This window comes from Asparagus officinalis, chromosome 3 (assembly GCF_001876935.1).
Source record: "Asparagus officinalis chromosome 3, Aspof.V1, whole genome shotgun sequence".
NCBI classification, from domain to species: domain Eukaryota; kingdom Viridiplantae; phylum Streptophyta; class Magnoliopsida; order Asparagales; family Asparagaceae; genus Asparagus; species Asparagus officinalis.
The window spans coordinates 66,490,365-66,503,730 of NC_033796.1; positions in this window are offsets into that span (position 1 = coordinate 66,490,365).

Consider the following 13,366-nt stretch of genomic DNA (forward strand, 5'->3'; position numbering starts at 1 on the left):
CTCTTAAGTTTTTTGAAATTAGTCCCTATAATTAGTATCGAGTTGAAAGATTGGACCAATAGCGAAAAAACCTAATATTAATGATGCAAAAACAAAATGTGTTATGTAGAAATAAAATAGAGTCAATAGAAGTACCTTACTAAAATACTTTACAATTGTTCCCTCCATGTCGCTCACAATTAACGAGTAGATTCTTCTCGCGATTACAAAGGTGGAGCGAAGACTGGAGGGGTTTTTGTTTCAGACTTTGGGGGAATCGTCATTCGTCATCAATAAGAATTTAGGTACTAGGTAAAGCATTCTGGTAAATGGTTTGAGTTTGGTCCTAGACATTTATTTTCAAAACCCTTGGCTATGGGGTCAATAAGATCAAATATTGAGGGGCCAATTTGAAAGTAAGGGCCTAATATTAAATATTAATTTTATGCGGTCAGTTGGGGCAGTTGCCTCCACCTTGAATCCGCCTATGCATATATGCAATTGTATTTGTATATGTCTTTGGTAAGTGAATACGAATATGATAAGTATTATATCCGAGCTATATCTAAACTATTAGCACCGTTATTTCAGATCCATATGCTTATCTAAATGTTTTTATCCTCAGAAGTAAACAGTAGTGCATTGGAACCATATATTTATACGTGTATATACATATGCATATGTGTATTTGTAAATGTTTATTTGTGTTAGAACATATCTCTTAGCAGGTTGTACATATTCGCACTGAAGTTTGAGACTTAAATGACACATATTTTGATGCATTCTCACCCATCGTAGTTGCCACAAAATTCATCCATATATATTAGATATCTATCCTCAGTCTCAGTAATCGAATCCTCATCATGACTCCTTGTGACCACCTCCTACACGGTCTCATGTATGGATACGCGATTGTAGTCCAAGGTTCCTCCAAACATCTGTTGGCCTTTTTGTTTTGATAATATTTTTATAAACAATTTATGACTAACTTTGTTTGTCTAGTATTTGTGTTTTTGTATTTATTCTAGGCAAACAATGAGATGGTGGATGGATGGACTAGAGCTTTCATGATCATATCCATTGGAGGATGAAAGGAAATATCGGTGTGAAGCTATGCATTCAAGTAAAGATCCAAGTTCAAGCTTCATTTGTAAGTTTACCAAGACGAGCATATTGAAGATTCCAAGCTTGGGTAAATAGTTTAGGGTTTATACTTGTGTGTTAATACTTAGAGCTACATATCACACACACACATTTGGTTTGATTTATTGCCGTTTTGGATTATAGACTTAACGATATTATTTTATATCTTTTATCAAGTCTATAAATCTATTGAAAAGGTTTCAAAACTTTGTTTAAACTCATTTTGTCAAAATCAAGCTTTTACGAGTTCATACTTATGTGATTTTGTAAAATGAAGAGATTTCACAATTGGATAATGCAAATTAGAAAATTCTTTTTTGTAACATGTTCAAAATAACATTTACAAAAGTTTCATTAAGTTTGGAATTAATTTGTTATATTTAATTGAATTTACAAACTCAAGTTTTTGTTCGTGCATGTTTAAAGTTCATGTTCGTGCATGTTTTTACAAAACAGATGAGTTTTCACAAATAAAAATGTAATTTGAAAAATTCTTTTTCTAACATGTTCTATTACATGTTTATAACTATTTTTCCAAAATTTTATCTTTTTTGGAGTTGATTTATGGTGTCAAATTGATTTTACAAAATTATGTATGTCAGCAGTTTTTAGAAACTATAATATCTATGTTCAAACAATTATTTCTTACAAATAAGAAGTTATATTTAATAAATTCTTTCTCTAACATATTTTAATACATGTTTAGATATGTATCTAAAAAGTTTATAATTTTTGGAGTTGATATACTATTTTTAATTGATTTTACAAAGCCAGATACGCAAAATTCCACAATCTGCCAAAATCTAGAACTGTCTGTCGACGTTATCAGTCGACCGACAGATTCTATCAGTCGAATGATGACCTCTTTCAGCCTATATATGGCTAGTTTTCTAGGTTTGATATTTTTTGTCTTTTTGCTTGTTTTCTCTTAGTTTTTGGGGTTGTTTCATGAGCCTTTATATACCCCATGCCCTCTTATTTCTAAGATATATAAGAAAGAGTTTTACAAGTGTTTAAAGTGTGTTTAACTTTGTTTATAAGTTTGTTTTGTAAAGAAAGTTTTACAAGAGCAAGAGAAGATCATCCATTCCTTGTTTGGGCTTCAACTTCATCTATCCTACTCTTGTTATATAGAGAAATTTTTCTAAACTCTATTTCTAGCTATTTATTATTTTGATCATAATTTCTATTAGCTAGAATTACATTGAGTTTAGTTTTGATTTATCTCTTTGTTTACACACACAACCATTAAGCTTATTGTATTTATATACATTGTATAAATTAGATTATGGGGAGTGTGACTTAGAAAGTGAGCCTACATTGTGTTCTCATCTATTGTAGAGAATAATTTATTTGTATTGTGAGCTTAATTGTGTAGATCACTTTGTAATACACTTGTACACCGAGAGGAGTGTGTTTTGAGAGACATGGTTGTCCCAAGAGGAGTAACGTTGGTAGTAAAGCCTAGAGGTAGGTCGTAATTCCGAGCACTTGAGGGAGACACGTGCTAAAGACCAATACTTAGAGGGTATAGAGTGTAATTGTAAGAGTGTAAGATTATAAAGTTTTCGGTAAACTAGAAAACCGAGTGTAAGGTATAAACGTTATTCGAGTGAGCGTAAAAAACCTGATTATGATAGTGGAGATCTCCTCGAGGTGAGGAGCGGAGACGTAGGTCAAGTGGTTGACCGAACTCCGTGATCATATCGCTTGTTTTTGTTTGTCATTGGCGCATTTATTTTTTGTGTCCATCTTATATCGCCTTTGTCAATTGCTCTTTGTTTATATTGCCTACTATCTTGTTTATCTTGTTTATGTTTATTTCACCCTTGTATTAATTGCTTATCCTTGCATATACTTGTTGTATATCATACTTGCTAGGATAAAATTGTTAATAAGTTTTTAATTGGCATTAATATCAGATTATAATATTAGCATAAACCCTATTCACCCTCCTCTAGGGTACTTTCAATTGGTATCAGATCTTGGTGCTCTTTGATTTAAGGGCACCAAGACTCATATGTTCTTGATGGGACTTCGTTCGATCTTACATCGCTACTTAGTGTCTAGGCAATTTCATTCAGTGCGGGAGGTTACCAATGCCTCCATATCATAGGAGACCAAAATGACTATGTTACAGAAGGGCAAGGGTAAGAGATCATTTTTAAGAAACGGAGGAACCCAGCAGCAGAGCAAGGGTTCGCAGTAGCAAGGCCGTCATAAGAAGGGACCTCAGTAGGATCAGAGGGCGCAACAACAGCATAAGTTTCAGGGCACTTGTTTTCACTACCACAAGTTTGGACACAGAGTCGCAGACTATTGTAGTGCACCAGTAGGAGGCCAACAGGTCAAGAATTAGGGTCAATAGTAGCATAATCATAGACAAAGCCGAGGTTAGGGCCAGCAACTGAGGCTTGAGGTGCCGCCAATAGTTCCGAGGATTGAGGGGCAGGTGCAAGCTATTCAGGAGATTCCTCAGAGACAGATAGTCACGTATACCACAGAGCCTTCAGTGTAGCAGTCCGCAGCTTCATGGAGAGTATATGTAGTTGTACCACGTGATCATGGTGCGAGCAGGGCCATAGTGGAAGGTATGTTCCTTGTGAACTCCTTTCCAGCCCATATCTTATTTGACTCCAGAGCTTCGCATTCTTTCATCTGCTATGCTTTCATGATTAGACTCCAGCTTATAGCACAGCCTTTAGATGTTCCTCTGTCAGTTTTTACTCATTTGGGAGAGGTGTCCCTCTTAGAGAGTATCTGTAGGAGATGCATCATTAGCTTAGATGAGTCTGAGTTCGTTATTGATTTGATCGCCTTGCATATGTCTGAGTTCAATGTAATTTTTGGTATGGATTGGTTATCGTCCTACCATGTCAGTATCGATTGTTTTGTGAAAACAGTTAGCTTGTGAGTATCCGATGAGACCGAGTTAGCCATAGAGACCTCATAGGACAACCAGTTTGCAGAGTTATTTATAGCATACGTCGAGGAGGTGATGTTTCAAGATCAGGGTGATGATTTGTACGAGACCAGAGTCATCTCAAAGTATCAGGATATCTTTCAGGACATACCTAGATTGTCTTCAGTGAGAGAGGTTGAGTTCTGCATCGAGTTGCAGTCGGGCAAATCACTGATCTCTCGTGCACCTTATCGTATGGTACCTGCTGAGATGAGGGGCTATAGATTTAGTTAGAAGAGCTCATTGCTCAGGGTTTTATTCACCAAAGCCATTTTCCGTGGGGAGCATCGGTCCTCTTCCTGAAGAAGAAGGATGGCAGCATACATTTGTGCGTAGATTATCACGAGTTGAATAAGGTCACCATCCGGAACAGGTATCTACTATCAAGGATTTATGACTTATTCGACCAGTTAAAGGGAGCATAATGTTTCTCAAAGATTGATCTTCGTTTTGGCTATCATCAGTTACAGATTTGGGAGATGGATATTCCCAAGACCACATTTTTGACTCGATATGGGTCTTTCGAGTTCCTTGTTATGCTATTTGGGCTAACCAATGTACCCGTAATAATCATGGATTTGATAAACCAAGTACACAGTGCATCCAGGCACAACTAAAATGTATAAAGACCCGAAGAGGTATTTTTAGGGGAGCGGCATGCGTAGGGAGATTGTGGAGTATGTATCTATGTGCTTTACCTATCAGCAAGTGAAGGCAAAACATCAAAGACCCATGAGAACCATACAACCTTTACCCATTCTTGAGTAGAAGTGGGCATATATTTCTATGGATTTTATTATGGGCTTGCCGAGGTCTAGCAAAGGGAACGACACGATTTAGGTGATTGTAGATCGATTAACGAAGTCGACACACTTCTTACCCGTCAAGACTACTTACACGGTGGAGACTTATGCGAGGATCTTCATCTGGGAAATCATATAATTGCATGGAGTTCTAGAGACGATTATGTCGGATCAAGGCTCGATTTTTACTTCATATTTCTGAAAGAGCTTCCAGAATTCTGTTGATAGCCAACTATCATATAGTAGTGTTTTCCACCCGCAAACAGATGGCCAAACAGAGAGGGTCAACCAAGTTTTGGAGGACATGTTGTGGGTATGCGTTATCGATTTCCAGGGTAGCTGGGAGGATTATATTCAATTAATTAAGTTTGCCTACAATAATAGTTATCAATCTACTATAAGCATGGCTCCTTATGAAGCATTGTATGGGAGGCCTTGTAGATCTCCAATTTGTTGGGCAGAGCTGGAGGACAGCTTGTTACTTGGGTCGGAGCTCATGAGGCAAACTACGAAGAAGGTAGCGTTGATTCGAGAACACATTCTTGTAGCCCAAAGTCGGCAGAAGTGTTTCGTGGATTAGAGGCGATGACTTTTAGAGTTCCAAGTTTGAGATTATGTTATGTTGAAGGTGTCACCTATGAAGGGTGTTCAGTGATTCAGCAAATAGGGAAAGCTTGCCCCGAGATATATTGGTTTGTTCCGAATTATGGAACGTGTTAGAGCCGTTTCATACCGGCTAGATCTTTCAGCATCGATGTCGGATATACACGATATATTTCATGTTTCTATGCTCAAGAAGCATTTACGTGATGAGGAGCAGCAGAGAGTGCTAGATGCGCCAGAGATTGAGCATCATGTAGATTTGACCACCATTAAGATTCCAGTTTATATTCTTGCCAGAGAGGACAAGAGACTTAGAAATAAGGTGATTCCGTTAGTCAAAGTTCAGTGGAACCGGAAAGGAGATGAGGAGGTTTCTTGGGAGCGCGAGGAGGATGTGCGTCGTGACTACCCATACCTGTTTGAGCATGTAAAATGCTGATTATGATATGGTTGTGTTTATATTATCTGTATAGCCATATTTACATTTAACGCTAGAATGGGCATATTAATACTTAGCTCCTAATCATTCGGAACATATGGTATATACATGGAGGGTTCCTTGTTTGGATTTTCTTCCGACGTACTAGTTCTGTTTAATTAGGGGTTAAGTGGGAGTATTTACATTCTAGATTGTTAAGTGTATGTATCGATTATGTTTCATATCTAAGGTTTAATGGTGTGAGATGTGTACGTGGGGGTTTTCTTGTTTGGATTATCACCTTAACATGCTTTTCTTGTATTATTAATCTCTAAGATACGATTGTAGAATTTTAAGGATGAAATTCTTTGGGGGGGGGGGGGGAATGTAAAACCCCANGTGAATGCAAAACCTCATAATTTTTGAAAATACTATGGTAAATAGTAAAAAATGAGTTACATTATAATAAATATCATTTATGGATGAATGAGTACGTTAGTAATTGATTTGAGATCAATTAAGTGTATATATGAGATGTAAAACCCCGTAAAATTTGAATATTATGTGAAAAATAATAATAAATATGTTATATGATGATAATTAACATATTTTAATATTTTAGTATGCTAAGTATTGATTTGAGATCAATCCAATGTGTATATATGAATATATGAGTGAAATCATGCACGACATGCATGAGCTTGAATCTGGAAAAACGACCAGTTAAAAGTTTTTATAATTTACACACCGATACAATAAGAATTTGGAAAAACTCAAAAGACAAAGGTTGTAGACATTTTTAATAGTTTTTAACAAATCTTAGATCACCTCATTCTTAGGTCAGATGTGAAAGTTATAGCTAAACTACCAAAGATTATTTTCCTAGTCAGACTAGGTTTCCTGGTTCGGGTCAAACATGTTTGTTTTGGGCTTGTCTCTATAAATACCTATGTTTTTCATGAAAATTCTCTTTTTTTTTCAAATCTCCGAATCCTAGCAGCTACCCTATCCTCTCAAAAATTCTAGATTACTTTTTGGTAAAATTTGAGAGCTTTGTGAAGCAAATACCGAGAAGAGGGCAAGTTTGTCGACTTTTGGCGAGAGAGAAATTGTTTTCTTGCATCGTTGAGTTTTTACAGCAGCTTTTGAAGTAAGATCACCTTCCTCCAAACCCTTCCCTTAGTAAATATTAAGTTTTTATTAATTATAATGATGAATCTCATGTTAAAGTTTAACACCATGCTTTAAAAACATGATTTTTGAGGTTAAATCTTAATCTAATGATAGATATGAAGTTTATTTCTTGCTGTTTATGTTAGTAACATAATCATGATTATTAGGATTACTTTTAAATTTTATTTTTAACTTGTTAATCATGTCCTAATCATGTTTAAACCCTAGATTTATTATTAATTGAGTTTTCATGTAAAAGAGAGATATTTAAACCCCAGGTTTGTGATACCCAAGTTCTGTAAACATGTTTAAATAATTTTTCATCTCTGTTAATTATGTAGAATTTATCATGTTTAGTTAATATTGTGGACAAATTTCATGTTTTATTCGAGAAATTGATTAATTAGGATGTTAACCCTAATTAGATTAAATCAAAAGTTTAATTTTTATGGAGATGATCTTTTGTTTATTAATGTTCAAGTTTTAATATTGTTATATGTATTATGATGATATAAATAAGTATTTAAATACAGTTACAAATTATACAAACCTAAAAACCTAAGAACTAGATATTGCTCTGGCCCGTCGACCGACGCCCTAGGGCGGTCGACCGATAAAGTCATGTGTGTGCACATTGTGCATTATGCTCTGTTCGGTCGACCAATGCACTTGGGGTGGTCGACCGACCTGGGATATTTTTGACATGTAGTTTTGTTTCTTGTATTTTTTTTGAATGCGATCGTAGGGATCGAGCCGCACGATGATACATGTACAGTCTTGGGTACACCTAAATAGTGTCGTAGCACACCACAAGTATGCTGAAAGGGGATTATGATGAATTTTGTTTCGATTACACTTGAGATAAAGGTTGATTACACATTTATATACATGTTTCGATTACACTTGAGATAAAGGTTGATTACACATTTATATACATGTTGGATATCGTTGATGAGCACTGCTCAGTACTACGTGGAGTTAAAGGTTGATTACACATTTATATACATGTTGGATATCGTTGATGAGCACTGCTCAGTACTACGTGGAGTTGTAAGTCGATATACCATTAGCACAGGCCATTGAGTCGGGTTTAGGATGCTTTATCTAGCAGTCCGTCCCGCACTAAGGTATGATGAGGCTTGTGAGTCGTATTTCTAGGATGCCTACTTGGTAGTTCATCCCGCACTCGTGTTACGTACTGAGATGCGATGAGACTAATGAGCCGTGTACACTATTAGGATACCGATTGGGTAGTCCATCCCACATGATGATGTGATAAATCAGAATCTTGTAAGGATTTACATTGAGATGATTGTTAGTAGCCTGAGTCTTTGGCGGATGCCAGTTATGTATATGACTCATTGCTGAGATATATGACCGAGGTACTTTGCTCTTGGAAGTACGTGGGGTTATATGCTGATATTTATCTTATCTTCCCAGTAATAATGGAAGATATTATAAATACAATATTATGAATATCTTTACTTTCTGTATTGCTTTATTTTATTCTTAGGTTGGAATCAATGATTAGCGATTCACAATTTGAAACATATGGTTTATACATGAGGGTTTCCTTGTTTGGATTATTTTGCTCGACGTACCAGTCTTGTTTTGTGGGTTTCTAATTATTGATTTTATTTAGATTGTTTATCTCTAGTTCGGTATTAATATTTAGGCATCTACAATTTGAGACATATGGTATATAAATGAGGATTTCCTTATTTGGATTATTTCGCTCGATGTACTACGTCTCGTCTTATAGGTGTCTAAATATTAACTCTATTAGATACAAGAAAAATAATCTAGATAGACTATGCTTAATAGGTAGAGCCTCCACTTCATCTAGCAGCCCTTCTCCTGAGGGCGGATGGAGGTGATCTTGCTGTAGCGCTCTGATGCTTTTGTTGTTATTCTTTCTATTTTAAATTTTTTTTAGGCAGGTTAAAGTTTCGGAGAGCCGCAAGATGACGGAGTTCTTGCATAGTCGTCGTTGCATGAGTTATCAGTAGAGGCTCCAAAGTAGATTTATGTTTCCATTCAGGTATTTGAGTTGTATTTCATTTTGTAAAGGCTATGAGCCTTAGTTACATTTCTAGTTGATTCATGTTGAGATATTTTATATTATTTCAGAGATCAGGTGTTTACAGTTTTATTCATTTGAGACATGGTTTCATTTATGAGATTTATCCTTTTATACTATGTCTATTGTATTTATTTACCTTATTTTACCTATTTTGTACCTACACTTCTTTTTGATTCCACTGGAGGATATTACTGTGATTGGTGAAACGTGATATTGCACAGTATGAGTGCATGGCATGTTTGACATCTCTGGATTCACCTTGGACTGCAGCCATGTGTGAAAACAGAGGCATCACAGTTGGTATCAGAGCTCTAGTTCCAGCATCCTTAGGATCTTTCCTGTGTCGAGTCGGGGAGCAAGGATAGAGTTTCCTAGGATTCATGTATAGAGTCCGCTAGAATTCCTAGAATGAGTGAGAACGTTATATACGTATATTCCCGAATTTATAAATTTTTTTTGACTACCTTACTTTGATTGAAAAGTAATTGCGTGAATGATATATGATACGATTTTCCTACTGTTATATCTGGATTCACCTTGGACTGCAGCCATGTGTGAAAACAGAGGCATCACAGTTGGTATCAGAGCTCTAGTTCCAGCATCCTTAGGATCTTTCCTGTGTCGAGTCGGGGAGCAAGGATAGAGTTTCCTAGGATTCATGTATAGAGTCCGCTAGAATTCCTAGAATGAGTGAGAACGTTATATACGTATATTCCCGAATTTATAAATTTTTTTTGACTACCTTACTTTGATTGAAAAGTAATTGCGTGAATGATATATGATACGATTTTCCTACTGTTATATGTTATGCTATGTATATTTGTGAATCTCTCCTCTTGGTATTATAAATATTAGGATGAGGACGTGGTCGAGGTAAAACTCGTACTCGGAGAGCTAGGTAGGTAGAGCCCAAGCCGCCGTAGGCTCCACGTATTTGATCGACTTGGTAACACTGATTGTAGAGGTAGAGACTAGCAACTCTCGAGGAGCGAGTAATGAGCCAGATTATACTTTCTGAAGTTCCACCACCAGTCGTACCTATTGAAGAGGCAATAGCGACGATTACACCATCACCATAACCAGCTGTTAATAGAGACAAAAAGCAAGAAGCTTGGCTCTGTAAGAATGAGAAAGACAACAGAAGATGAGAGCACCAGAGTTTCATTTTAGATATGCTAAACGTCGACTCAGTACATAAGCGGAGATTTTTTATATTCATCTTAAAGGATAACGCCAGAGGATAACACCGATTTTAGTTACGCTGAAGCTGTGAATATTAATTTCATGGAAGGATTTCATCTACTATTTTAATAAGAAGCTAGAACTAACCCAATTGGGGTAGGGAGACATACTAAGAGTTAATTTTGAAAGCAAGATTGTCCGGAGACCAGGACAAGGACATGAAACCTTTTGGAAGATTAGGAGGACCCAGCAACAGGGTAAGAATTTTCATCACCACCAGCAGAATAGTGGTCAGGGTCAGCAGTCGCAGGGTCACGGTTATGACTAGTAGCAGAGGATTGATACACCACCTACCATTCCGAGTACCAAGGGGCCAGTAGGCTAGATGCACGCTATCTAGGAGATTCCTGAGGGATAGATAGTCTCATAGATTCCACTGCTAGTAGCACAGCATCGCAGACCAACAACAGAGTTTATGCAGTCGTACCGCATGATCATGGTGTGAGCAGAGCTTTCTTAGTGATTATTCCTTTCCAGCTCGGATCTTGTTCGATTCAGGAGCTTCGTATTCTTTTATCTCTCATACCTTCATGGATAGGTTTCAACTAGTTGCACATCCCTTAGACTTTTCGTTATTCGTCTCTACTCCTTTAGGGGAAGTATCCCTATTGAGAGTATCTGTATGAGATGCGTCATCAGTCTAGATAAGTCAGTGTTTATTTTTGATCTGATCATTTTTCGAATGTCGGAGTTCGACGTCATTCTTGATATAGATTGGCTATCATCCTACCATGTTAGTATTAACTATTTTTCTAAAACAGTCAGTTTGCGAGTGTCCGATAGGTCTGAGTTGATTGTAGCGACCTCACAGGGTAACCAATTTGCGGAGTCATTTCTAGCGTATATCAAGAAGGTGGTGCTGAGGGATCAGAGTGCTGATTTATGTGAGACTAGAGTTGTATCAAATTATCAGGATATTTTTCAGGACATACCTGGGTTACCTCCTGTGAGAGAGGTTGAGTTCTGCATCGAGTTGCGGCCAGACACAACACCAATATCTCGAGCACCCTATTGTATAGCACCTACTGAGATGAGAGAGCTACAAACTCAGCTAGATGAGTTGTTATCTCAGGGCTTTATTCACCGGAGTTATTCTCCATAGGGAGCGATGATTCTCTTCATGAAGGAGAAGGATGATAGTATGCACCTTTGGATAGATTATAGTGAGTTGAATAAGGTCACTATCCGAAATCGGTATCTACTACCGAGGATTGACAACTTGTTCGACTAGCTGCATGGAGCGCAACATTTCTCGAAGATTGATCTTTGTTCTGGCTATCACCAGTTACGGGTTTGAGAGATGGATATTTCCAAAACCACCTTTTTGACTCGATATGTGTCCTTCGAGTTTCTTGTCATGCTATTTGGGCTGACCTATGCACCCGATGTATTCATGGATTTGATGAACCGAGTTTTCCATTCATATTTGGACAAATTCATGATCGTATTCATCGATGATATTCTTGTCTATCTAAGATCGGAGGCAGAGCACGAGCAACATCTTCGATTGGCATTATAGACCTTGTGGGAGCATCAGTTCTATGCCAAGTTCAACAAATACGAGTTTTGGCTTTCTGAAGTTAGATTTTTAGGCCATGTCATTAGTGAGAGGGTATTATAGTAGACCCAACAAAGGTGGAGGTAATACTTAATTGGGATCCACCGAAGACAGCTTCAGAGATCCGCAATTTCTTAGGTTTAGTAGGCTATTACAAGAAGTTTATTCAGGATTTCTCAAAGATTGCGAAACCACTTATACACCGATGCGGTGTACCAGGAGGCCTTTGAGACTCTAAAGGCTAAGTTGACTATAGCGCCAATATTGATTATTCCGAGCAATGACAGGACCTTCATAGTCTATACAAATGTGTCGTTACCGGGTCTAGGAGGTGCTTTGATGAAGATTCAGAGAGTAGTGGTATACATATCACGACAGCTGATAAAACAAGCATTATTATCCCACACACGACTTGAAGCTTACAGCAATGGTCTTTGCACTGAAGACATGGAAGCATTATCTGTATGGAGTGCAGTTCAAGCATTTCACAAATCATCAGAGTTTGAAGTACCTTTTCTCTCAGAAAGAGCTAAATCAGAGATAGCGATGATGGGTTGAGTTTATCAAAGACTACGAGTTTGCGATTCAGTATCATCCAGGGAAGGCTAATGTTGTAGCAGACGTATTGAGTAGGAAGCGTCATTATCAGATTGTAGCTTTGAGGTGCTCATTATATTAAGATCCTCACACCCTTAGCTAATTTTATTTTAGACCGGAGATCGGTAGAGGAAACGCATTTTTGGGAGCTTTGTCTGAGTAGCCATTTTGGAGTAATAAAGTGGTCAGAGCTTAGCTAGAGGACTCTTGGATTCGAACTCAAAAGGGGGAGATTTACAAAGAGCCAAAGGCTGAATGGACCATTAGAGCAGATGGAGGACTTCGAATGAAGGATCGATTAGTGATGCCGAGTAATTTATAGTTGAAGAAGGATTTATTTAACCAGGCGTATCGTACCAGGTACACAGTGCATCCAGGCAGAACTAAAATGTACAAGGACCTGAAGGGACACTTTTGGTAGAGCGGCATGTGTAAGGAGATTACAGAGTATGTGGCTAGATGTTTCCCCTGCCAGTAAGTGAAGGCAGAACATCAGAGATCGGCAGCAACCCTACAGCCTTTACCCATTTCAGAGTGGAAGTGGGTAGATATTTCTATGGATTTCATTGTTGGATTTTCCAAGGTTGAAGAAGGGAAACGATTTAGTTTGGTTAATAGTTGATTGGTTGATAAAGTCAGCACATTCATTACGTTGAAGACGACGTACACGGTAGAGATGTATGCGAAGATATTCATCTAAGAGATAGTGAGATTACATGGAGTTCCAGAGACAATTATATCAGATCGAGGCTTGGTTTTTACTTTGCACTTTTGGAGGAGCTTCCATAACTCTTTTGGTAGCCAA